Source organism: Gossypium hirsutum, chromosome A13 (assembly GCF_007990345.1).
Source record: "Gossypium hirsutum isolate 1008001.06 chromosome A13, Gossypium_hirsutum_v2.1, whole genome shotgun sequence".
In the NCBI taxonomy this organism is placed as follows: Eukaryota; Viridiplantae; Streptophyta; class Magnoliopsida; order Malvales; family Malvaceae; genus Gossypium; species Gossypium hirsutum.
This window is the reverse complement of record NC_053436.1, coordinates 86,320,822-86,346,307: the sequence shown is the minus strand read 5'-3', so window position 1 is coordinate 86,346,307 and position 25,486 is coordinate 86,320,822. Positions and strand designations below refer to the sequence as shown.

The 25,486-nt window shown below is 35.9% G+C and overlaps 2 non-coding genes across 2 annotated transcripts; one reads left to right on the top strand and one right to left on the bottom strand.

Moving 5' to 3' along the window:
* The first annotated feature begins 7,011 nt into the window (after nt 1–7,011).
* On the top strand, nt 7,012–7,118 carry LOC121213467 (small nucleolar RNA R71). Its single transcript, XR_005908848.1, has one exon. It is a non-coding gene; the product is annotated as a small nucleolar RNA R71 (small nucleolar RNA).
* An 8,432-nt stretch (nt 7,119–15,550) lies between these two features.
* On the bottom strand, nt 15,551–15,657 carry LOC121213235 (small nucleolar RNA R71). Its single transcript, XR_005908614.1, has one exon. It is a non-coding gene; the product is annotated as a small nucleolar RNA R71 (small nucleolar RNA).
* Between the last annotated feature and the right edge of the window lie 9,829 nt (nt 15,658–25,486).

Sequence of the window (25,486 nt, the reverse complement as noted above, 5' to 3'; positions counted from 1 at the left end):
TTGATAATAATTAATATATATTATAAAAGATATAATTATCTATTAATAATTATCATCTTTTTATTAAACTAAAAACATTTATTCTAGAAGCCTTTTAAAAATAGTTTAATTAAGTCCCTAGACTTAATGAAATTTTGAAATTGAGTTGCAAATTTAAAACTAGGATTAAAATTGACCTTTTTATTTGAAAATTTAAAAATTTATTTTGCCATTTAGGGGATAATTTCTCGGAAAATTATGTCAAAATCAATTCCCAGGAAAGATTGGAGGGGTCACAAGTGGTCCCGCCTAAGTTCCAATCTCCTAGACAGAATTTATTTACACATACTAATCCTGAAAATATACCCTAAATCATTTATTCAAAATGAAGAACAAGAAAAATTAAATATCTGATAAAATGAATAAGATTTGACTCCGTTCAATTTTATCTCCCCGGTAATGTTTCAATTGTTGAGCATTAATCGAAAATTCCCTCATTTACCTTGGAGTTCAACAACTCCGTACAGATAGACTCGGTGAATCGTAAATGGGTCGGACCAACGTGATTTTAACTTACCTAGAAAGAACTTTAGTTTGGAATTAAATAACAAAACTTGCTGACCTACTTCGAATTCACGAACTCAAATGTGCTTGTCATGCCATTTTTTAAGTCTCTCTTTGAGCAATTTGGCATTTTCGTATGAGAACATTCAGAATTCTTCTAACTCGTTGAGCTGGAGCATCCGTTTCTCTTTAGTAAGCTTAAGATCCAAGCTGAGTTGTCGAAGAGCCCAGTAAGATTTATGTTCTAACTCCAAGGGTAGATGGCAGGCTTTTCCAAAGGCTAACCTATAGGGTGACATCCCTAAAGGTGTTTTATAAGCTATCCTGTAAGCCCATAAAGCATCATCCAGTCTTTTGGACCAAACTCGTTGGTTCAGGCAAACTACCTTCTCAAGTATGGCTTTGATCTCCTTCTTTGCCAGTTCAGCTTGCCCATTCGTTTATGGATGGTAAGCTATAGCAACCTTATGTTTCACTCCATGTTTATTTAATAACCATTTCAACCACTTGATCATAAAATGGGACCCTTCATCACTGATGATGGCTCTTGGGGTTCCAAACCTTGTGAACACATGTTTCTGCAAAAACTTCATTACAACCTTAGCATCATTTGTCGAATATGCCTTTGCCTCAACCCACTTAGACACATAGTCCACTGCTACTAATATGTACTTGTGACCAAAAGACAGAGGGAAATGACCAAGAAAATCAATACCCTAAACATCGAATAATTCTACCTCAATGATGTTTGTTCAAGGCATCTCATTTCTGCTGGTGACATTTTCGACCCTTTGACACTGATCACAACTCTTTACGTTAGCATATGCATCTTTGAATAGTGTTGGCCGAAAGAATCCGGCTTGCAATACGTTGGCTGCAGTACGTGAACCCCCAAAGTGTCCTTCACTCGGATCTGAGTGACAATGGTATAAAATCTTATGTACTTCATCTTCTGCCACGCATCTCCTGATCATTTGATCTGCACACTTTTTAAACAAGTATGGTTCTTCCCAGAAATAGTACTTCACATCGTGAAGAAACTTTTTCTTTTGATAATACATCTTATCAATCGCATCAACCCACAGGCTAAAAAGTTAGCAGTATCAGCAAACCAAGAGGTATTATGGACATGATTTACCTTCAGTATGTGTTCATCTAGAAATGTTTCCTGAATTGGTATAAGAGGAGAGTTCCCTTCTCACGGTTCCCTTCTGCAGCTCCAGTCTGGACAAGTGGTCTGCTACTTGGTTATCTACTCCCTTTCGATCTTGAATTTCTAAATTGAAATCTTGAAGTAGAAGTACCCATCGGATCAGTCTCGGCTCAGTGTCTTTCTTGGCAAGCAAATACTTAATCACTGAGTGGTCCATATAGACAGTCACCTTGGTACCTACAAGGTAAGATCGAAATTTGTCAAAAACAAACACAATAGCAAGTAACTCTTTCTATGTTATCGTGTAATTTAGTTGTGCTCCTGTCAGAGTTCAACTTGTGTAGTAGATGGGATGAAAGACTTTGCTCATTCTCTGGCCCATAACAGCTCCTAACACGAAGTCACTTGCGTCACACATCAATTCAAATGGCAAATCCCAGTTTGATGTGACTATTATGGGTGCTGAAACTAGTTGACTCTTCAAATCGTTGAAAGCTCTTAATCACTCTTCATCAAATTTAAACGTCTCATCCTTCTCCAATAATTTACATAAGGTTTTAGCAATTTTGGAGAAGTCCTTGATAAATATTTGATAGAAACCGGCGTGGCCCAAAAAGCTCCTCACACCCTTTATAGATGTTGGAGGTGGGAGTTTCTCAATAACATCCACCTTTGCTTTATCAACCTCTATTCCATGTCTTGTTACCCGATGCCCTAGAATAATACCTTCTCGTACCATAAAATGACACTATTCCCAATTAAGTACGAGGTTTGTTTCTTTACATCATCTCAGTATCTTGGCTAGATTGGCTAGGCAATCATCATGTGTATCTCAAAATACTGAAAAATCATCCATAAATGCTTCCAAATATTTCTTAACCATGTCAGTAAAAATAGACATCATACATCTTTGAAATGCAGCAGGTGCATTATATAAACCAAATGGCACGTGTCTAAATACGAATGTACCATACGTATAGATGAATGTTGTCTTGTACTGATCTTCTGGTGCTACTATAATCTGATTATACCCCGAGTATCCATCGAAAAAATAGTAATAATCTCACCCTACGAGTCTATCCAGCATCTAGTCCAAAAAAAGGGCAAAGTAAAGTGGTCTTTCCTAGTTAAATCATCCCTTTTCCGCCATCTTCTAGGATAATCTTATGCATGCACACAGTGTAACACCCCTAACCCATATCCGACACTGGAATAGGGTTACGAGGCATTACCGGATAACACATATCATTTACAAGCATTCATGCATTCATAATCAAATTCCATTCATCTCAAATCAAACCGCAATATGCCAACTTAAATGGCCATGCATATCAACATTTACAAGCCAAATCACATGGCCAAAATCATAACTCAAAATATATCAAATTGACACTACTCTATACATGCCATATACCATATATACCAAAACTTCAAAAGTACCAACGAGATGATCAATAGTACGATGACGTATCCCGATGATCCCAAAGTTCGAGCTAGCTTCGGTGATCTATAAAATATGGAAAGAACACACAAAGTAAGGTTTAAAAGCTTAGTAAGCCATATAGAAATAAAGTCATCATATGAACATTGACATATCAATACAAATATGCTAAGTATAACAATTCATGAACAAGTTCACAAACCTTTCACCTTGAACACATATTTTACATCTTAATCAAATTCATCATTTACCTCACCTTTCAATACTCATAAAAATTTCGTACATACCTGAATCATTTTAACTCATACACACGAACCTTATCGACTTGAGTTTTCCCGTGAAACCACTCGAAATCATTAAGGATACTAAAAAATCACATAAGCTCATACATTGCCATATCCCAGATATGGTCTTACATGTTATCACATATCGATGCCACTATCCCAGACAGGGTCTTACACGAAATCGACTAACGATGCCAATGTCCCAGACATGGTCTTACACGTAATTTCAATACAATGCCAATGTCCTAGACATGGTCTTACATGTAATCACATATTGATAACCTAATGTCATGACACTCGTATCCTATACTATTCCTAAGGTTTGTACGAGACTTTTAGACGTCGTAACTTTATCGATTCATGCTCGTATTTGCTCATTCGACACTCATAGTAACTCAATGATAATAAAATATATATAATTCAATTCAAATACATTTATTTGCATATGAACTTACCTCATAGTCGGAATAAACGAACTTAATCGATTATTCGTCAACTTTCAATTTTCCCCTATCTAAATTGGTTTTTCTTTCGTTCTTGATCTATATACAATCAAAATTAACTCTTTTACTCATCAACACATTCAATTTCATCCACAAACACTTATTTGGGCATTTTTTCACTTTAGCCCCTAAAGTTACACTTTTATTCAATTTGGTCCCTATTTCATAAATACACCAAATTTACAAAATTTGAAAAAAATCCATGCTTGGTCGAATTCTCTATATGTCCCTCCCAGCCCATTTTTTTCATTTATTTCACAATTTAACCCCTCAAATTACACTTTTCTCAATTTAATCCTTAATATGCATTTTTACTCAAAATCACTTTGCAAAACATGTATATTAAACACCAAGCTTTCATATTTCATCAAAAAACATTTAAAAACACATGAATTCATCAATGGCAGCTTTCAAAATCATCAACATTTTCAAAAATTTAGGCATGGGCTGGCTAGTACTCAAAGCAACGATCACAAAAACGTAAAAATCATCAAAAATCGAGCAAAATGCATACCTTAATCAAAGATTCAATAAGCCAAACCCTAGATGAGTATAGAATGGTGTTTTTCACTTGCAAGAATTGGCTAAAGCATGAAAGATGGACAAAAATCATATTTGGTTATAGTTTTATTAACTTACTTATCAAATTCCAAATTTACCCTTAATGAAAACATTATAAAATCACTTAATATATGCCCATTTATGACCATTCCCACTATCAATCGTCTAATTACAACATAAGGACCTTTCATTTAATAAGACATAGCAAATAGACACCTTTATCATATAGAATGTAACTTTTGCATTTTACGCGATTTAGTCCTTTATTCAAATTAACCACTTAAACGATAAAATTATCACACAAAACTTTCACACATACATAATCACATGCTGTAAACCCCAAAAATAATATTAAAATAAATTTACGACCTCATATTTGTGGTTCCAAAACCACTGTTCTGATTTAGCTAAAATCGGGCTGTTACATACAGATGGACTAATTCTGCGAATATTGGCTATGGTCCATCCGATAGCCTTCTTGAATTATTTCAACACTAGGATGAGTTTCTCTTCTTGCTCAATAGTTAATTCTACTGAAACAATCACAGGTAGAGTAGAAGAGTTACTTAAATAAACATATTTCAAATGTGAGGGAAGTACCTTTAGTTCTAATTTAGGTGGATCCTTGATTGACACTTTTGGTTGGGCATAATCCCTTTTCTCTAATTCCAAAGATTCAAAACAAGATTGTGGATTAAATCCCGTTTGATTAGCTTCTAACAAAGCTAAGTATTCATCCTCCTATTCACCATTTAGAGGATCCGATGTCAACATTCGTTGCAATGGGTCCTAAACATATTTGAGTTCCTTTTCCATGGTTAATTCCTCTAAATCAGACACTAAAGAACAATCATCAATTGTGTTAGGAAATCGCATAGGCTTAAAAACATTAAATATTACCTGATCATCCTGAACACGCATAGTAAGCTCGCCCTTCTGCACATCAATAAGGGTCCTTCCGGTTGCTAAGAATGGTCTTCCTAGGATGATTGACACCTCTTTGTCTGCTTCAAAGTCTAGAATCACAAAGTCAACAGTAAAGATAAATTTGTCTACACATACCAATACGTCCTCGATTTTTTCTTCTAGGTGTGGTAAGGATCGATCTGCTAATTGAAGTGTAACCGTAGTAGGTCTAACTTCACTTATCCCCAACTTACTAAATATTGACATGGGCATCAAGTTGATACTCACACCTAAGTCACATAGTGCCTTACCACAATATATCGCTCCAATGTTGCAAGGTATGGTAAAACATCCAAGATCCTTCAACTTTAGGGGTAGTTTGTTTTGAAAATATGTGCTGCATTTCGTTGTTAGGGCTATCATCTCAAATTCTCCATGCCTTCAATTTTTAGACAGTATATCCTTCATAAATTTGACGTAGTTCGACATGTTTTCAAGTGCTTCAACCAATAGGATGTTGATATAAAGTTGCTTGAGTACGTCTAGGAACTTCTTGAATTGAATTTCCTACTTCTACTTCTGAAGTTTTAGAGGGTAGGGTGGTGGATGTTTCTTTACTGGAACTGGTCCATTCGTCTTCTGTGGCAATTTTGCATCTAATGAAGTTGTTAGTTGATCAGAATTAGCTGGTTCCAAAGTCACTTGTCAGATTTTGTAGATTCTGGTTCCTGTGAAACTAGAATTTTAACACTCGGTTGAATTTTCTCTGAGTCTTGAGCATTAGTTGGCTCCTTTTGAACATCGATGGTGTTGGGCTCTAATGTCTTTCCGCTCCTCAATGTCAATGCTTTACAATGCTCCTTCCCTAGATTCTTCGGATTCTCCGTATCACTAGGTAAAACACCTTGTGGTCAGTTTCTAATTCAATAGCAAGTTGGCCCATTTGGTTTTCCAGGTTTTTCAATGTAGTTACTTGGCTTTGAATTAAGGCATCATTCTTCGCTATGTATGCCTTACAAATATTCTAATCCATTGGATGGTTCAGGTTGGGTTGGTTTCTAAACTTGTTGGGGAAAACTAGGTGGCTAGATCGCTCTAGGTTGGGCGTAAGTGTTACTGGCTCCAGCCCCTTGGTTACTCCAGGAAAAATTCAGGTGGTTTCGCCATGATGGGTTATAGAAATTAGATTGCAGTCCTTTCCTTCCTTAATTTTTATTCTAGTTACCCATGTAATATACGGATTCTGGGTTTGATAGACATTCTTCGAACAACTGTCATTCCCCACAATGGACACAGACTACATTTTCAAATTGATTTGGTGGCTGTGTTGCAAAACTATTAGACCCATTAGTAGTAATAGTTTTTAACATTGAGGATATTGATGATACTTGAGATGCGAGTGAAGTAAAGGCGTTTATTTCATGTATTCCAGCAACTCGTCTTCCTGATGCTGCTCGATTGGTTTGCCATTGATAATTGTTGCTGGCAATTCTCTCAATAATTCCATAAGCCTCATTGTAAGACTTAGAAAGGAGAGAACCATTAGCAAAAGTGTCGACTACCATCCTTGCGTGAGCATTGAGACCATTATAAAACATCTCAAGTTGGATGCAATGTGGGATTCCATGATGAGGGCACTTCCGTAATAATTCTTTGTACCTTTACCATGCCTCATACAAGGACTCATCATCCTTTTGTTGGAAGACAGTGATCTCATTCCTCAACTTAGCATTCTTTCTAGGTGGGAAATACTTCATAAGGAATCTTTGTACTAACTCTTTCCTTGTGGAAATTGAGTTGGGTGGCAATAAGGTCAACTACGCTCGGGCTCTGTCCTTTAGTGAATATGGGAATAGCTTCAATCGTAATGCATCTTCAGGTACTCCAGCTAACTTGAAAGAATCACTCACCTCCATAAACAGTCTTAAGTGTAGGTCAGGATCTTCGGTAGGCATTCCACTGAATTGGCCCACTATTTGAAGCATCTGGAACATGACTGGCTTCAGCTCGAACTGTTGTGCCTCAATTTCGGGTCTCCTAATACCTGGATTAAGATCATTAAACACTAGTAAGACATACTATCTTAAAGCTCAATCCCTATCATCAGCAATAAGGATAGGATTTTGAGCAAGTTTGCTCTGTTTTTTTGATTTGGATTTTCAAAGTTCATTTCTTCGATCCTTCTTTGACTTGCTTGTCTTCTTCGCTGTCAAAAAGTTCATTCAATCTTAAAGTCTATAGGAAGTAAATCGATGATTCGATCAATACTCATAAACACCTAAAATAATCATATAAAAATTAATTAAGTTAAAATTTAAACGGAAAATTAAACCAAAATGCAAAACTAACAAATTCACAAATAATGACTCTTTAAAATAGTCCTCGACAACGGCGCCAAGAACTTGGAACAACGGAAATGTGCAAGTGTACACAATCACAACAAGTAATAAAGTGACAAGTAAATGTCGAGTTATCGTACCCATAGGGACTAGGAAAAGAATTATTTATGAATGATATTTAAAACACTTTGGTGAGGAAAAATATTTTGTTTGAAAAGGGTGATTAAAAACTAAGATTTTAAACTACTACACTAAAATAAATAAATCTGAAATGCACGATTTCAAAATACGATTTTAATTAAGATGACATAATTGTGTTAGATTAATTACATTTCTTATCTTAGAATTATTAAACTCATGTTTATATCGTTACGAATAAATTCATGGCAACTCGATAATTTGCTAACTTATGAATATACTCACCTAACAAAATCCATTCATCTCTTGGACATGTCTCTATGTAATAAGCAAATATGTTATAGCACATACATACTTATTAAATTGAAATAATCTCTTAAAGATATCCCTATGTCAATTCAAACAATTAACTCGATTTAATAAGCACATAAAAGACTATGTGAGGTAACAAAGTATCCTTACCTTGAAATAGTTTAATCACAATAATCTTGCAAGTTATGCAAGGCAATTGAATCATCAGATACCGTTGCTAATTTAACCCCCAGCTACCTTAGATGATTAAATATGCACTGATTAAGTATTGTGTCTATTAATTACAATTTTAATCCATTTAAATAATTAATTTATTAGTTACCTAACAATTGTAATGCAAGAATAACTTAGTCATGATTTTACTTAATCAAGCATCTTACCGAGGCCTATAACAACATAAACACAATTTTAACAATTTAAGAAGATGAAATGCAATCAACCTAACATGAATTAAATTCAAGATAAATTGATTAAATTAACCATTCCAACAGCATAAATATTCATAGATATGTTCATCATAACAACAACAAAAATTAAAGAGATAGGGAACAAGAATCAAATCCGGTGTTTTTCCGTGGCTTGACTAGCTTGCTCCGTTCTTCATTCTCTGTTTTCCTTATTGATCAAAGGTGCTACGGACACTTCAATGTTACTTCAAAATGGCTGATGAACACCCTTTTTCCAAGGGAGGAAATCAGCAAGAGAGTAAGAGAATTTAAAATGGCAAAGAAGAAAGAAAATAGAGAGAAGAGAGAAAAGATGTGAATGAATTGTGGTGTGTTGAATGATCAGCCAAAGGGGGGTTTATAGCTAAAGATGGCTGCTAAAATTAGCTAAAAACAGCAGCCAAAGATCCATCCCTTGGCTAGCCACACATATGGCAAGTTTGATGGTTTCAACTTTGCTAAATTTGGTTTGGGGCATATCTAAAAAGCCACCAATTGTGGAGGGGTTAGAATGCAACTTGAACAAGTCTTTGAGGGCCTCTTTGCAACCTTAAATAATCAGATAATAAGCTAATTTGGGTCATCTCTTGGGACGGTTTTGGGCTGTCCATTTCTTGGGCGGTTCGGTTCACTCTATTCGATTCAACTGGACCATTTTTCATAATTAATTAATAATAAGTTATTAACCCAAATTAATTTAGATATAAATTAAAATTAATTATATTATGAATTAATACATATAATTTTGGACTGTCTTAGGCTGAAATTTAGTTTTCCTCAATACTTAAAATTGCTTCTCGATTTTGTGCCTCTAGCAGTATTTGTAGAGCCATTTTTTGCCCTTTGTGCAAATCTGTCGAAAATAACTAAAATTCATCAAAAATAATTATAAAATTAAATAAAATTCAACATGTTCATATTTTAAGTACACTTTAATTATTTTATAAAAATTAATTATTTTCGACAATAATTTTATCGAAACTGTATGATTTTAAGTTAAAAAGGGTGTGTAAAAATGCATAAATTTCCATGATTCCACGCTACTGTCAATAGTGCTTTCAACTGATTAAAAATTTTCTTACATTTATCATACCATTCAAACTTCACATCTTTCTATAATAGTCGCATCATCGGTATAGCTATCATTGAGAATCCTTCAACGAATCTTCAGTAATAGCCAGCTAATCCTAGAGAACTTCTAACTTCAGATAAGTTTCTCAGTGGTTTCCAGTCAAAAATTGTGGAAATTTTACTTGGATCAACTCTGATGCTTTCAGCTGACATTATATATCCTAGAAAATCGACTTCTCGGAGCCAGAACTCACATTTGCTAAATTTAGCAAACAATTGTTGATAGAGTTTGTAAAACAATTCTCAAATGCTCCGCATGCTCAGATTCATCTTGGGAATATATCAAAATATCATCAATAAATACCAAAAAAATCTATCTAGATACGGTCTGAAGATTTTGTTCATCAAATCCATAAATATTGTAGGTGCATTAGTAAAACCAAATGACATTACAAGAAATTCATAGTGTCCATACCTGGTTCTAAATACAGTTTTCGGTACATTTAAATCTTTCACTTGTAGCTGATAGTAGCCAGGACGAAGATCAATCTTTGAGAATAGTGTGGCACCTTTCAACTGATCAAACAAATCGTCAATTCTAGGTAGTGGATATTTGTTCTTGATTGTAACTTTATTAAGCTAATGGTAATCTATACACAATCTCATCGATCCGTCCATTTACTTAACAAATAGAACCAGTGCATGCCAAGGTGAAAAACTAGGTCGACCAAAACCCTTATCTGTCAACTCTTGCAATTGTGCTTTCAACCCTTTTAACTTGGTAAGAGCCATTCTGTAGGGTGCTACCGATATCGATGATGCTCACGGGACAAGTTCTATAGAAAACTCAGCCTCTCTAACCAGCGGTAATCCAGGTAACTCCTCTAAAAATACATCAGGATACTCACAAATAACTGGCACTGACTCAAGCTTCGACTCAGACACTTTAGTATCTAGTACATATGTAAGGTAAGCATTGCAACCTTTTCTCACATAGTTTTGCATCGACATAGCTGATATGACCATAGGCAACCCACTCAGACTATCTGATTCAATACGAAGTGTTTCTTCGTTCTGACATTTCAATAGAATAAGCTTTTGTCTACAATTTACAGCAGTGTCTTGTAGAGTTAGCCAATCCATGCCCAAAATCACATCAGATTCATTGAATGGTAATGTAACATCCCAAAATAGGGCCTAAACAGAATAGTGGTTGCGAAACCACGAATCTGAGATAGAAATGTTTATTTTGATTGATTTTTATAATTTACCGAGTGATTGTGTTAGTGTATCGATAGAAAATTTTATAGATAGCATGCTTAATTTGCCTACTAGGGCTTAATTGCAAATGTTGATAAATATGAGTTTTAGATGCTAAAGGATTAAATTGAAGAGTATAATTGAAGTAGAGGTTCTTAAAGGGTAATTAGACCATTAGGTTTTCGTGGACAAAAAAGGACATACATAGATAAAAATAACTAAAGTTTTAATGAAGGGTATTTTAGTCATTTGGTAATTAAAAGATTAAAAAAGGGAAAAGGATGGCAAAATGTGCCCATCTTCTTCATTAGGCCGAAATTTCAAAGGTTCTTCATAGCTAGGGTTTTTTCAAGACTGCAAGCTTCATAGTAAGTGATTCCAAGCCCCGTTTTTAATGTTCTTTATGTTTTTGAAGTCCCGGTAACTTGATTTAGCTTATTCTAGAAATAATTTAACCTAGGGTTCATATTTGGAAAATATCCATAGGTGAAATGTGTTTATTTTGATGTTTTATGGTAGAATATGAAGCTTGAAATTATATTAAACGACTTGAGCTAAGCGATTTTAAGCGAAAACGAGTAAAACGACATAATCGATAAAAAATACCTAATGGTCATAAGTACATGTTAGAGTGGGAATTTGATGTTGCCGTAGGTAAACAAATGAATCAACACGTCATAAAACATAAGAATTAGGGATAAAGTTTCATTTCCGAGCCTTGGGGAAAAAGTGTAAATATGCAAAAGTTTAAGGGAAAAATCATAATTTTCCAAAGTCAGAGTTAAGGACTGTTTTGACTAATGTGAATATTAAATAAGTTAAATTTTCTATTATAGATCAAGAAGAATAAAATTCGGGGTTAGACCGAGGAAAGAAAAAGTTTGAGGACTAAATCAAAATATTTGATTGTATTTTGTATCGAGGTAAGTTTGCGGTAAATAAATGAAATGTTTTATTATTTATAATTAATCATGTTATTTTTCAGCATTCATATATTTGTTTTGTAAATTTATTCCTTGATAAAATAAGCAAGAATTGACGGAGAAATGATACTTAAAAGTCCCGGTTGAACTTTAGGAATGTGTAGGATAAAAATGTCATGACATTAGGATTTAAGGATACCAGGTAAGACCATGCCAAGGCATGGCATTGGTAAGTTTTACAAGGCAAGGAAATCATGTAAGACCATGTCAAGACATGGCATTGATAAACTACGATAAGGCAAAGATCCAATGTAAGACCATGCCAAGGCATGGCAATGGTGAGTTCATAAGGCAAGGATACCACATAAGACCATGTCAAGACATGGAAATGGTAAGTTTAAAAAGGAAAGGTACCCGTGTATCCGTAGTATTGCAAGTGGTTCAACGGAAAATTTAAAGAGTGTATGAAAGGGAAGGTAAGATAAGTCCATGATCGAAAGGTTCAGGTTATCTTGATAATTCATTTAGAATGTTGTTATTTATTTACGTGCGAACTTACTAAGCTTTATGCTTACTCCCTTTCTTTTCTCTCTTTTTTAGTGTATCATAAATCCAACTCAAAAAATTGTAATGACATTGGAGATTGCCTCACACTCTCAACGAGTATCTCGGTATCTTATGACTAGAAATACTTTAAGTTATGGCATGTATAGGGATTAGGCTATTTTGTGTGTATGTCCTTATGATATGATTAAAGAATGGCATGTGAATACTTGGTAATGATTAGCTTATGATATAGCTAAATAAGAACATGTTTTGGTATTATGTATGCCTAAATGAGGTTTGATGCAAAGACACTATGAAAGAGTAAGAGTTGGCCATGGAACAGTTAGGAAACAGCAGTAGTGATGTGGTTTTGAAAAATCACTAAAAATTGCAAAAATTGAATTAAATGGTGAATGAGAGATAGAATTAAAGCTTATTAGTCTATTTGCATAGGAAAGAAATAGAGCAAGCAAAGGAAGTCTATATTCTGAGATATTTAAATTTCTGTGAGACTGGTTCAGAGTGACTTTGTGATCCCCTGTTCCAACTTTGGAAAATGACTAGAAATTGTATAAAAAGAATTATAAGTCAAATTTTATATGTCTATTTTCATTAGAAACAAATGAAACATTGTCTGATTTTTGTACAATGAGATAATCGATTTTTAGTGAAGAGAGGTTAGGTCCGCTAAATTGCAAAACAGGGGAACCTTTAATGAATAAACTGTACTAATTGGCCAAACCAAAATTCTGGAAAACTTATGGTAAGAAGATATATGAGTCTAGTTTTAGGAAAAATTTATGGATTTAAATTTTGAGTTTCGTAACTCAAGTTATAATTAATTTAGTGACTATTACGCAGATGGACAGTTTTATTATGAATAGTGAAATAAATTGTTTTGATTTGTGTAAGTAATCGAAATTTTTTTAATGTTCTCGGATTGGTCCTGAACCATTCCAATTGCATGTTTTAGGGCCTTGAGGGCCCTTTTTAGGGATTTATTGGATGAATGTCAGCGAATTAATTTTTTTTAAAAAAAGTAATTTTTTTTACGCTCCGAACAGGTAAGATAAGTCTGGTAACTGATAAACCATAATATATACATATTTTTACCCCATGCTTAACGCATTTTATGGATGATTTTCCCTTAGAATTGGTAAATTTGATGCTCCTAATGCTTTAATTTCATGTTTTATACTTAGGAGAGCATAGGAGAGCGAAAAGAACGAGAAACGAGCCAAAAACGGAGAAAATGGGCCAAAGTACAAAATCAACACGGCTTGGACTTCCTCACATGGGTAGACCACACGGCCATGTCAATTTGGTAGATTTGAAGCACGATTCACACAGGCATGTCACACTGGCGTGTCCCTGCCAAGCCCAAGTTGAGCCCAATTAGGAAAAGGCTAATTTTGAGGGTTTTTAGGCATTCTAAAGCCTATAAATACGCATTAAAGGAAGATAAAAAGGAGGGTACAGAGAGGAAGGAAGGAATTACTCGAACGAAGCCGATTGATCCATCTTAGAAGCTGGAGTCACCGTCAAGACTGAAGATCTACACTCAATTTCCCTTCAAGAGTTTTGGGTTTTTTTTATGTTTTGTATTCATTATTCTTCTGAGATGTTTTCCTTTTTAGTTATGAACTAAATCCCCTAAATACCTAAGCGGAATGAAACCTAAGACGAATCTTGTTATTATTTTCTGAATTTTATGATAAATATTTAACTTGTTCTTAATTATGTGTTCTTAATTCTTGTTTTGATATCCCAGGATACTTATTCAAGATAAGCTATTATTTAGAGGAGGAATAGACCTTGTCTAAGAGTACATTTGTCATAATTAAGTGGAGTTATTTGCGCGCCTAGACATAAGGTGACAAGATTTTGCTAGATTAGGGTGAAACCTAATAAGGGGATCCATCGATCGAGTTAATGCAACCTTAGAGTGTTAATTAGAGAAAAGTCTCAATTATTCAATCTAAGGATTAGACGTTATTAATCTTGAATAGGGACAATAACATAACTTAGGGATCTCTACGGAACAAGTTAAACGAATAAATCGTCCGATTCGGAGCTAGAATAACAAGTATAGTCTAGGTGGATTTTTCCTTAGGTATTGTCTTAATTCAATCGTTTTCCAAAAGTAATCCCCCTATTCCATTCTCTGTGAATTCTTAGATTAGTTAATTAGTTAGTTAAAACAAAACCCCCTTACTCTTAGGCTAGATAATAAAAAGACAATCATTACTAGTACTTTTAGTTCCTTTGGGTTCTACAATTCGGTCTTGCTAAAACTATACTACTGTTCGATAGGTACACTTGCCTGCATCGCGATAATAGTTAGTTTCAAGAACAATTAATTATAAATATTTAAAACTTACTTATCACGAAAATCGCGATCAAGTTTTTAGCGTCGTTGCTGGGGAGCTAAGATATGAGGAACGCTCAATTTTTATTACTTTAGCCATTTATTTTTCTTGCAATTTAATTTAATTTTTTTTATTATTATTCATTAGTTTACTTTTTCTTTCTCTTGGCAGGTTTTTATAGTTTATGACTAGAAGAAACCCGTCAAGACCATTACTTTTTGACGAAGAAATCTATTGCACAGTTTGCAAAAACCAAAGAGAAATAAGGAAGCTTAAGATACGCAGAGAACGAGCAAGAGGATGATACACAACCCCCAATTGAAGAGATGGCTGAAAACCAAGACAATCAATTACCTCCTGTAATTACGATTAATCAAAATCCTACTCCACGCACTATGTATGATTATGCTAAACCTTCTTTAACAGGAACTGAATCGAGCATAGTTAGACCTACTGTAGCTGTAAATACTTTTGAACTAAAGCCTAACACTATTCAAATGATACAGCAATTTGTTCAGTTTGATGGTTTGCAAGATGAGGATCCCAACGCTCACTTAGCAAACTTCTTGGAACTATGCGATACATTTAAAATTAATGGTGTTTCTGATGATGCCATTCATCTTCGATTATTCCCTTTTTCATTGAGAAACAAAGCTAAACAGTGGTTGAACTCATTACCACGAGGGTCAATCACTACTTGGGAACAAATGACTGAAAAATTTCTATTAAAATATTTCCTGCCGGCTAAAATGGTCAAACTACGTAATGATATCTCTTCGTTTGTGCAAATGGACTTAGAAACTCTTCACGATGCATGGGAGAGATACAAGGACTTACTGAGAAGGTGCCCTCACCATGGGTTACCGCTTTGGCTTCAGGTTCAAATGTTCCATAATGGTCTGAATCCTTCGACTCGGCAAATGGTTAACGCACCTGCTGGCAGAACCATCAATAATAAAACACCTGAAGATGCTTATGAGTTTATAGAGGAGATGTCATTGAATAACTATCAGTGGCAAGTCATGAGGATAAAATCAACGAAAATAGCCGGTGTTTATAATGTCGATTTGGTCACCATGCTCTCTAATCAGGTAGAACTCTTGAATAAGAAAATTGATGGTTTTCTTAGTTCTTCATAGGTTCACCCAGTAATGGAGTGCGAAGCAAGTGGAGGCGGATCAAGCAATTCGGAATACCAACCTTATGGCCACAACATGGATAACGAGTAGTTAAATTATATGGGTAATAATTCTCAATCTTAAAACAATCCATATAGTAACACTTACAATGCAGGTTGGAGGAACAACCCAAATTTCTCATGGGGAGGCCAAGGAAATCAGAGACCACCTCCAGGCTACCAACAACCACCCAACCAACAGGAAAAGAAGCCGAACCTTGAAGAGATGCTCTCAAAGTTTATATCGGTGTCAGAAACTCGTTTCTAAGTCACCGAGATAGCACTTAAAAATCAACAAGCGTTGATCCAAGGGCTCGAAACCCAGATAGGCCAGCTTTCCAAACTAATCTCCGAATGACCAGAAGGTAGCTTGCCAAGTAATACTGAACCCAAACCAAGGGAACAACTCAACGCGATTAATGTTCAAGATGAAGAAGAATACGTTGAGTCTGAACTAGAACCGAGGCAAGAAACTATGGTAAGCAGAGACCAAGGTAAGGTAGGTCATAATAAAAACAAATCAGTGAATGTCGAATATAAACCTCGTGTGCCATACCCCAACGCGACAAGGAAAGACCGCTCAGATGAACAATTTGATAAATTCCTTAAACTCTTAAAAAAATTACACATTAACTTACCTTTATTGAAGCTCTATCACAGATGCCAAACGCAATGAAATTTTTAAAGGAGCTTTTAGCAAATAAGCGGAAGTTGGACAAGGCATCACATGTGAGCTAAACGTAGTTTGCTTAGCTATTCTGCAAAATAAGCTACCGAACAAATTAAAAGATCCAGGGAATTTTACAATTCCTTACTTAATTGGTAGCTTAGATGTTAATAATGCATTAGCTGATTTAGGGGCTAGTATTAACGTCATGCCCTACAAAATGTTCAAACAATTAGGTGTTGGGAAACCCAAACAGACTAGGATGAGCATTCAATTAGCAGATAAAACTATAAGATTTCCTAGGGGTATCATTGAAGATGTGCTAGTTAAAATCGATAAATTTATATTTCCCGTGGACTTAATTGTTCTAGACATAGAAGAGGATAGCAACACTCCTTTAATTCTAGGAAGGCCTTTTTTAGCAACTACTAAAACGATCATTGATGTTGGCACAGGTGAACTCATATTAGCAACTGCTAAAACGATCATTGATGTTGGCACAGGTGAACTCATACTCCGTGTCAAAGATGAAACAATCACCTTTCAAGCTCGCAATTCGGGCAACACATCAGAAATTGAAGGTGACCATTTAACCCATTCTACTAAAACTGGTAATAAGGTGCAACCTACTTTACAGAAAATGAGTCTGAAGGAAGTACATGAGCCATTCTCAATCAATGGTAGCGGACCTATTCATGAAGAACGAAGACTACAAATCGAGGAGCTAGATGAATGGTGGACACATAAACCAAGAACGCATGATAAACCAGAACAACGCCAGAACAAGCTCAACACCTTCCTACATCAACTTAAGGTTAGAGATAAAGTCTTATTAGATGCCGTAGTTCCTCACATTGTCACTACCACATCAAATGAAGAAATCCCTCTTACAGTACTTGGCATTTTCCCATTCAGTACAGTCGAGGTAAGTCATCCCAAGTTCGGCACTTTTAAGGTAAACAACACCTGTCTAAAACCTTATTTTGATAAGAATGATAGCAGGAATGAGGAGTACAAACTCCTCGAACTACCATGACTATTCAATGGAGAGATAAGTCGAGCTTAAACTATAAATAAGCGCTTCTGGGAGGCAACCCGAGCACTAACTGTATTAACTTCTTTAAAATTTAGTCTTCAACACCTAACTTACTAACAGAGCTCTTGAATACAGGTTTTCCATAGAGACACGGCCAAGTACACGGGTGTGCTTAGGGCCGTGTGAAAATAGGGTAATGATTTTCCCAAACATGGGCTACGATAAAATGCCACGGCCGTGCAACATGGCCAAGGTCGAACCTGCCAAAACAACACGGGCGTGTGACACGCCTGTGTGGAAGAACCCTGGGTGAACCTGTTAAAACAGCACGAGCGTGTGACACGCCCGTGTCTAGCACCCGTGGTTGAACCTGTTAGATTGACACGGGCGAGGGTCTACATACACGGGTGTGAGAGAACGAACAACGCCAGACACGGTTGTGCGACACGACTGTGTGCACCCACACGCCCAAGGAACACTGGCTTGTACTAAATGTCAGATGTGCCCAAACTCAAAATTCGAGAATCACACGGGCTGAAATTGGGGAACACGGGCGTATTACCTGGCCATGGGCCCCAAAATCTATCAATAGGCCGCACTATTCATTGTCTTCTTCACCCAAAAACCTTAACCCTAGCTGTTACAAGTCCACACGCCTTCCCTGCCACGCCCGTCCGCCACTTCTAACTTCATTCTCTCACACTTATTCTTCCATTTTTTAGCGTTTGTTCACTCTTTTACCTTTAACTCCACGTATTTTTAATGTTATAATCTTCATGTATCTCACACTATGCTATCATTCAAGTTTCATTTCTTTTAAGATTAGTTGTCATTCATTCCTCATGACATATTTTTTTATAAAACTCTCATGCCTTACTCACCTATTCTAAATCAATATTCATAGTTTTAAATTATTTTTTGTTATTTACCATTACAAATCATGCCACGTGCTAAATTTATGCTCTGTATATTTCCATTAAATTCCTGGCCATTTTTACTCATATCACCATGGTAGTGCCACAAAAGTATGCCATTGAACTTATTGTTTTAGTTAGTTTTAGTAGTTGTGGCTGAAATTATAATTTTTATTTAAAATTTGTCTTCGTTTTACTTTGATCACTCATCAAGACGACTTGATGACTCTATTTGCAGGTACCATGTCATCTTCACGTGGTAAAAAGGCCGTTGTCCCTGCTTCAAAGAAAAGGAAGGGAGCGTCATCTTCCTCGAGTTCTACTGTAGAAGTTCGTCACCCTTTCCTGAGGTTCCCCATTGGGCCTCAAGAAGAACTATTCCAAATACTCCAGGCCCGACCTTTAATTGCAGGCCGCTACATCGACTGGGCTGCGGTAGAACAAGTTCAGTTGGCTGAAGTGATTTAGGCCCTCCTAACCACCGACCCTTGGGAGCTTTTCTTTGGGATCATCGAGCCGATGTATCTCAAGCTTATGATGGAATTATACTCCACATTTCATCTTCAGACCGTGATGACAAACTATGATGATCCCGGTACGGTCCAATTTCGCCTAGGGGAATAGTCCACCAGCTCCACGTCTTAGAATTCGGAACAGTGTTAGGTTTATATACGGAGGAATTCAAGGAGGAGAATGACTTATATGCTCTCAACCGCCACATCCATCGTTCTCCTTCACAGTGCTGGGATGCACTAGTACCAAATGGGGCCACCTACAATCCTAGCCGCTCCAAGGCATTGGCTCTCCCTCCATCTTTGAGGTACCTACACGCCATTTTGACTCACACGATTACAAGAAGGCGAGAGAGCACCGACGTCGTCAACACTCACAATGACTACTTTTTATGGTGTATGTCGCACGGGCACGTCATTGACCGTGCCTATTTCATCTCCCTCGTGATTCAGCACCAGACGGAGCAGCATAGGAAGGGGGTCATCTCCATTGGCCCCTATGTTACTCGGTTGGCTCGATACTTCTGGCTCCTCAGCACTGCCAGCCAAGAATCATCCTTAACCCTCATTGGCCAGATGTCTCCACAAGGCATCTCGAGCATGCTTAGCATTAGGATGATCGAAAAGTGCCAAGGAACCTACCTTCCTCAATATCATCTCGCCCAATCTACCGAGGAAGTGGCCTACGAGGACATTTCTGATGATGTCCTTCCACAGCACGAGGACCCCCCATCTCAGCCATCACCACCCTCTCGTCCAGTCCCATCTTACGAACCATCCAGCGATGAAGATGTTTAAAAACATTTATTTATTATTTTATGTTTTAAATTTTTACTAAAACTACTTTTTATTTTTTTTATTAAACTTTAGAATTTTGTTTTGTTTTTTTTTAATCCTTAATTTCAGTTATTTCTTTATGAGTAATTATTCCTCCTAATATCCCCTAAAAAGTTCCTTATTTTATCACAGTTATATAGAGCTCCTAAGTTCATCATCGCATAGGAACTAAAAACTCCACCGTGAACGGTTCTCTATGACTACCATGTCCTAATCGACCACGACCATAGCTACCACTAGATATAATATTCTTTTGGCGTAGGACTTATGGACTAATGAACCTCTACCACCACCGGAGTATCCTCCACTCTTGCGCTGATTACTCTCCAAAACTCCAGTTCGGGGAATTCATCATACAGGAAGTTTCACTTCTCTCCCTATCTTCTTTCTATATTCTTATATCTATCTTTGTACATTGAGGGCAATGTACATCTTAAGTGTGGGGGGTATTTACTTCATTTCCCTATCAGAAAAATCCCTGAATGACTGCCTTGTTCTCTTGAAAAGCTCTCATATCATATTTAGGATAAATTTTAATTGATTTATGATTTTGATTGATATATCTTGAATTAAAACATAGGCATTTATGAATTGATTGTTTAAACTTTAAGACATTAGAGAATCAAGCATGATAAGTTGATTTTTAAGAATTTAAAATCTTAGGTTGTTTCCCCAAAGTTTAGGTATTACTTTGAGTTGGAATTCACAAGTTTTAAACATCAAAAAACCATAATTTTTGTGAGATTTTTGAGCCTTTTGAGCATCTATTAATTCTTTCATTCTCACTTTTATTATTGCTTTGAGTGCGTCAGTATTGAACTGTTATTCTAAAACTTGCTTGATTATACATGTCAAGACCACACCATTTGATTTGATATGTCAAAATGATTAAGGCACTTAGGGTTAACCCACTCATGCCATGAAAAGCCTACCTCCACGATTAAGCCCTAGTAATCCCCCTTGAGCCTAACAAACTATTTCTTGTATTACCCTTAATATTAACCCTTAACCCATTATTGTTGAAATCCCCTAAATTAATTTGATCCCCATTTTTGTCGAGATTTGAATTGAAATAGTTGCTTAACTATGTTTTATTCTATTTTGTAATTTAACTTGTTCTTAAAAAATAATTGTATACATATTAGTAGTAGTAATCTTTTGTTTTTGAGCTTAAGTATTTAATTCCATATTCTGAGAAGAAGCTGTGTTGTACGCAAGTGATATTAAATCTTTTTCTAGTTAAGTGATTTTTCAATTCAATCTCGATTCTAACTTTTGCTTTCAGCCTGTGACCACACCCCCTAACCAAGCCTCATTACAACCCTCTAAAGACCTTTTGATTGATGTATCATCTCAATTTATAGTGGTGAAGATTTGATTTTCATGCAAACCTATGGTAATAATTTTTCATTATTGACTATTGAGTGCTTCAATTATTGTCCTTAAACAACTCGAGTAATTTGAGTGAATCTTTAGTGAGGATGTGAAACTCTATGATATTCTGAATCAAAGGTAATTACTTAGATGAGGGGAGGCTCCTATGTTTGCATGATTAAATACTCAACTTGGAATGTTTGAAACTTTTTTGTTCTTTTAGTTGAATTCTCAGTGTATGATTACCTATGGATTATTCTAAGATATTTTCGATAGAGATTATAAGTTGAGAAAGATTTATTTGATTATGAGTTGAGGATTTTGCTTAAGTGTGGGGGTATTTCGTGATCCCCTGTTCCAACTTTAGAAAATTACTAGAAATTGTACAAAAGGAATTATAAGTCAAATTGTATATGTCTATTTTCATTAGAAACAAATGGAAACTTTATCTGATTTCTGTATAATGAGATAACCAATTTTTAATGAAGAAAGGCTAGGTCTGCTAAACTGTGAAATAGAGGAACATTTAATGAATAAACTGTACTAATTGGCCAAACCAAAAATTCTGGAAAAATTATGGTAAGAAGATATATGAGTCTAGTTCCAGGGAAAATTTACGGATTTAAATTTTGAGTTTCGTAACTCAAGTTATAATTAATTTAGTGACTGTTACGTAGATGGACAGTTTTATTATCAATAGTGAAATAAATTGTTTTGATTTGTGTAAGTAAGCAAAAAAATTTTAATGTTCCCGGATTGGTCCTGAACAGTTCCAATTGCATGTTCTAGGGCCTCTAAGGCCCTTTTTAGGGATTTATTCGATGAATGTGAGTGAATTATTTTTTTTTTTAAAAATAAATTTTTTTATGCCCCAAACAGGTAAGATAAGTTTGGTAATGCCTCATGCTCGATTCCGGCGACGGTCTTGGGTAAGGGGTGTTACAGGTAATAACATTAAATTGGTCGGGAAAATATAACCCCGTGTCATCAAAGGATAGTTATTGCAAACTTTATCAACTAGCACACACTGACCTAAGGGGTTCAATACTCTAACCACGAATTCAATGGACTCAACAGGTAAATTTTTACTAGATACAAAATTCATGAAAACATATGAATAGGTTGATCCTGGATCAATCAAAGCACTAACACCAGTATTATAAATAGAGAAAGTATCGGTAGTAACATCTGGTATAGAAGCGTCCTTGTGAATGCAAATAGCATAAGCCTTAGCTGGTGCTCGTACCTCGATTTCACAATAGAATCTTTTTTAACACCACTGATACCACTAACATTTTTGGGATTATGAGGTGGTGTACCTCTCGCAGCTATGTTGCTCGGTCTCATAGTTTGAACTTTCTCTTTCTTGAATTTCTTTAGGCAATCTCTAAGATAGTGGTATAAGGAACCACACCTGAAACTTGCTCCACTCTTTACTAGACACTCACCATAATGTGGTCTATTACGGTGCTTACACTCGGTCTGACATCTCTAAAATTACCCACAGTCGCTACAGATGTAGCTTGTGGTTTAGGACTAGAGTGTCGGGTGCCTCTGTCTCCACTAAAATGTCTTGCAGAAGCAGTAGAACAGTTGTGATGTTCTTTTGATTTCGTTGATTCTGACTGATAGGACTTCCTAGTCGGTCTCTTTCTCGAGTTTCTAGCTTTAAAAGAAGCACATCTTTTCTCTTTACTAAGTTCTTCAGCCTTATGTGCCAGATCAACCAGTACAATAAACTCTTTCAGTTCAAGAATTCCAACTGGAAGTTTTATGTCTTCGTTTAACCCTTCTTCAAATCTTTTACACAGGCAGTCTTGGTCGGAATACACTCCCGAGCATATTTTCTCAGTCTAACAAATTTCCCTTCATATTCTGACATAGTCAAACGACCCTGTTTAAGCTCCAAAAATTCTTTACATTTTTTATCCAGAAACCTTTGACTAATATATTTCTTTCGAAACTTAGTTTGGAAAAATTCCCAGGTGATCCACTCTCTCGGTACACCAGAAATAAATGTATTCCACCACTGGTAAGCCAAATCTTTCAATAATGATACCGTGCATTTAACGCATTCGACCAATGAGCAGGATAGCTCATCAAAAACCCTGATTGTATTCTTTAACTAGAATTCAGGTATCTCGAGATCATCTTCAATAGTAGCTCAGAATTCTTCAGCCCCATACTTATAAATCTTATCAATAGGCAGCTTACTAATTCGGATTAGTTCCAGACCTTGAGGAATAATGGGAAACAATTGGGAAACAGGAGGGGGAGGAGGTTGTTGAGTAGCTGAGTTCGTCTGTACCAACTCGGTGAACCATTTATTTATTATATGGAAGAAGCCTTTCTAAGCCTCTCTTCCTCGGCCCTTAGATATAGGCATCGTACCGCTCGAAGCTACTTCGTGAATAGAGGCTTGAGCATTACTCTCTACTTCATCAAAATCAGCTCGGTTGGATGTCATTGCTATATGAACACATGTTTTAAAACAGTCAGGAGATATCACACTAGCACAGGTATAATGGCATGTATAGCTAGACTCGTACACACTATTTTCAGTCCAAGAATTGACTAAACCATAGCTCTAATACCAACAAATGTAACATCCCTAACTCGAATCCATTGCCAGAATAGGGTTACAGAGCATTACGAGAGATTACAAATAAAACAGATAGAAACTTCAAACATTTCATAAGATAACAATAATCACATAAAAACTAATCAACATCATATATATTGTCCCTTATATGAGTACTCGAGGCCCTAAATACGCATTAGAAACAAGTTACGACTAAATCAGAAACTCAAAGAATTTTTTACAAAATAGTAAAAATTTTCAAAGTCACAAGGGTCACACGGCCGTGTGACTCACATGGCCAAGAGACACACTCGTATCTTAGGCTATGTGGGCATTCGAAATAGGGACTCACGGTCATGTCCCAGCCCATGTCTGTGCCTCTGTAACTCACAGGCTTAGGCCACACGACCAAGCCACATGTTAGTGTGCTAGGCCGTGTACCCTTCAAAGTTACCTCACACACCAGTGTGCCAAGCCATGTGCTAGGTTGTCTAACAGTCTGACTTGCAACCCATTGAAAGCTACAGGGGACACACGGCCGTGTCACTTGGCTGTGTGCCATGTAGGGCTAAGACACACGCTGTGTGTGTGCTCGTGTAGACGAAAGTAAGCCATTTTACAAGCCATATTTCTCACCTAATATGACTTGTACCTACACCCAAGAATGCACATATACATAAGCTATAAATAGGCATTCAAACAAGAATAGTCAAGCCTTATACAAATGGTATGATCACATACAACCAATATGCCCTTAGGCATCTCAAATGACAACTTATAAACATAACCAACCATATAATCACTATAACCAATTGATCAACTAACATATATGCATAATTGTATCAACACTTACCATGTAATTACTTACCAAAGCACATCCATTTGGTACCAAAAATTCCATTCTAAAACTAGTACCAAATGACCATATAAATAACATCCACCAAAACACCAATTTACTACAATTACATCCTATCACAAAGCACATATTCAATATTCATATTCATACGACAATTTTCATCCTTCATAATTCAACCATACTAAGTTATTCATCGATCAAAACACTAGCTAAACAAATGGCTAAATTATCAAAAAAAATATGTAGGCCAACATTAGCCAAAATAACCTATACATGCCATTATAACCAAACCTAAACCAACTAAAAGTATTGAGTGAGCTGATGGATAGTTTGATATAGCTTCGACAATCCTCCAACCTAAACGAGCTTCTGATACACTAAAAACACGAAAAAAAAAATACACAAAGTAAGCATTTAACCTGATTAAGTTTGTATAACATAGAATTTAACTTACCATTTAGTCACAATTTAGGTAAGTAAATATAGCATATCCCAACTCAATTTGGCCAAATGCCTAAGCATATGTATTCACCAATATGTTAGCCATGTAAAACACATATAATAGCTAATAAACATGGATAAAAACAACAATTAAGCAAGTTTCAAATACATGTATCATCCATTTCATGTTTCAATATATCATGTAATGTCATTTTCATATATTTCATGTAAATACCTGTAATAGTTCGTATCGAACTCATATAATCTTGTAACAAAACATTGCCCATTGAACCATT